General features: G+C 39.4%; 1 pseudogene; it reads left to right on the forward strand.

Annotated features, from left to right (window-relative positions):
• The first annotated feature begins 510 nt into the window (after positions 1-510).
• LOC122643349 lies at positions 511-1,400 on the forward strand (annotated as a pseudogene).
• The last annotated feature ends 1,469 nt before the right edge of the window (positions 1,401-2,869 follow it).

Genomic DNA, 2,869 nt, shown 5'->3' on the forward strand with positions numbered 1-2,869 from the left:
TACTTTCACTCGGATTCATGCTCAAGACCAGTATTCTTTTTTCTATATTTCTATGGATGTTAATTCAATAGTAGATTCCCTAGTTAGGAGGGTCCTATCTCTCACGGATAGGATAGTTTGGTAAAATGCTGATCCCGATTTATCTGCAAACGTTGGTTTAAACCTCATAAATGTAATCCGTTCTTCTTAATAGATTCGATTTCTACCACCCAAATATATATATATATATCATACTGTTATACAAGTGAATGAACTCTGGCTACTTTTTCACTTGACTATTTTATTTTCATTTTTATTTAAATACCATATTTTCTTCATTATCTTTCCCATCTTTTGTTAGTATATTCTTCCTGAAAATTGGTACCCTTAGATTTATTTTATTTTATTTTATTAAACCCTTTTTTTTATGAAAGTAAATCTATCGATCGTGTGACCTTCTCCTTCATTCTCGCTTTGCTTTTTCCCTATATGAAGTTATAAACTTCCACTCTTTGTTATTCCTTCGTTTACCTTCGTTTTTGTTCTCCTTCACTCTCGACACCAGTCGAGAACGGCGACGAAGCCGTGGTGCACGTCAGTTTCTACAGGAACTGTAAGGTCTCTCTCTCTCTCTCTCTCTCTCTCTCTCTCTCTCTCTCTGTGTGTTTTTGTGTGTGTGTGTTTTTTATTTAATTGGGCATTGATATGTCAATATGATCTGAATATTGGAGGAAAAAAAATCATCTTGGAAAAGAAATTTAACAGTTTTAGTCTGGAGGATCCGAGAAACGCAACTGGATTCGATTATTTTAGAGCGAAACACTCTTTTACGATCCATGCATTTTTCTGTGTTCATTTATAAAGGAAGAAGGAAATCGATGGTGGTGGCTACCTATTTTGTTCCCGTCAATGGATTTGTGTTAAAATGTGGGCATTCACCATAATATTTAAATCATTTCAGATGGGAAGACTTTCAAGAAGCCTCATCGTCCATACGAGAAAGAACGATTAGATGCTGAGTTGAAGCTTGTCGGAGAGTACGGTCTCCGATGTAAGAGGGAGTTGTGGAGGGTTCAGTACGCACTTAGCCGCATCCGTAACGCTGCTAGGGAACATCTTACTCTTGATGAGAAGAATCCACGCCGGATCTTTGAGGGGTGAAGCCCTTCTCCGGCGGATGAACAGGTACGGGCTTTTGGACGAGAGCCCGAACAAGCTCGATTATGTCTTGGCTCTTACCGTGGAGAACTTCTTTGAACGCCGTCTCCGGACCTCGTGTTCAAGTCAGGTATGGCGAAGTCCATTCACCGTGCCAGAGTGCTTATCAGGCAGAGGCATATCAGGTGTAAATACTACCTCCTGTCTTTTATCTTCACAAATCTCGCTTCTTTTTTTTAGTTTTCTATCTGTATGTGGTTGAATTTTGCCGATGTACAATGTATGCAGATTCCATTATTTCGTCGTTGCTTATATTTTATTGGTTTCATTCCTTCATAGTTTAGTTGATGGCCTGATGCTCGTAGTTGTTGATAAAGAAGTTACTCTTGTGTAATTTTTAATCAAATGATATCAAGTGGTTGCATTTAAAGAACATGAATCCGTTGGTGGGTTAGGCGATTTTGATTACTCTCTGAACTTATATGGATGGTGTTTTGTGCATGTACTTCAATTTAATTCATGGTTTCTTGAAGACCCATTTCTGAGGGATTTTTTTACTTCAGCTATTTTGAAAACGAACTTCAGTAAAATTTATGTTTTGATTTTAGTGGGGTTGCTTTAGCTTGCCACTGTGTCATTAAATGTCTTAACTACTGATTTAGGATGGAAGCAGTATTATTTTGGCAAGAGTAGGAAAAAAAACAGGTCGTCTTTGTGGCACCATGTACTATTGTCTGCTCATCAACTCACCGATAGCAGCTGGTGATGGGCATATATGAGTTCATATGCATATTGTATATCGTGGACCTGCCAGACGCCCTTCCTTCTCTTTTTTTTTCTCCCTTCCTCATCCCCTCTCTTTCACAGATTCTTCCCTATTTGCTTAGAGTGAAAATTCAAACCGAAGAAGTTTCCGGTGGCTGCAGCGAAGAAAGATTTGGAAGTATCATCTATTCCATGCTTCAATCCGGAATTTTATCGTCTCAAGTGCATTTTCCACAAGTGCAGCGATGATGGCGACAGTGACGGCGACGACAAGAGCCTCTCTCGGACATTCTTCAAGCGAGCTGCAAAGAGCTTCTCTCAAATTAGGTTTTTAGAATCTCTTTTTAGTGTTTAATGTCAACTAAAAATTAGTATCCTTTAACAAATAAAGGTAAAAGTAAAGGATTTTTTTATTTTAAATTATTTTATTAGTCTAATATTTATGGTTTGCTTCCTGATGAGAGGTTTTTGGGTCTACAATTGACAAATTAAGAATCGATTATGTTCATGGAAACATGTTGTGAAGATACTGTCTGCTGCGGATTTATTAATGTCCCGTTCGATTCTTATAACGGCTAATGGGAACCGGAATGAAAGAAATCCAAAAAGAGACTTCAGGGAATGACCAGACGGCGCAACGACGTGAAGAAGGGATCTACCGTCATCGTTCCTTAGCGAAGAAGCCCTTTGAAGCTATTCTTGAGAAATGGCTTTAAAAATCGTCGAGTCTCCTCTCTCTCTCTCTCTCTCTGCGGCTCTTCGCAGTTCACCTGAAGAATCTCTAAAAGAGGCTCTTGTTGTCGCCGTCGTTGTCGCTGTCGCAATCGCCGCGGGAACATTCCGGCAGCGAGAGAGGGGCCTCTATTGAGAGAGAGAGGCGTCAGAGAAATACGGGTTGGATCGGGTTAGGAAAGTGAATTTGGCTTTTCAATTTCAGTCGTCAAATTCATTTTTGCCATGTGTCATC

This window comes from Telopea speciosissima, chromosome 10 (assembly GCF_018873765.1).
Source record: "Telopea speciosissima isolate NSW1024214 ecotype Mountain lineage chromosome 10, Tspe_v1, whole genome shotgun sequence".
In the NCBI taxonomy this organism is placed as follows: domain Eukaryota; kingdom Viridiplantae; phylum Streptophyta; class Magnoliopsida; order Proteales; family Proteaceae; genus Telopea; species Telopea speciosissima.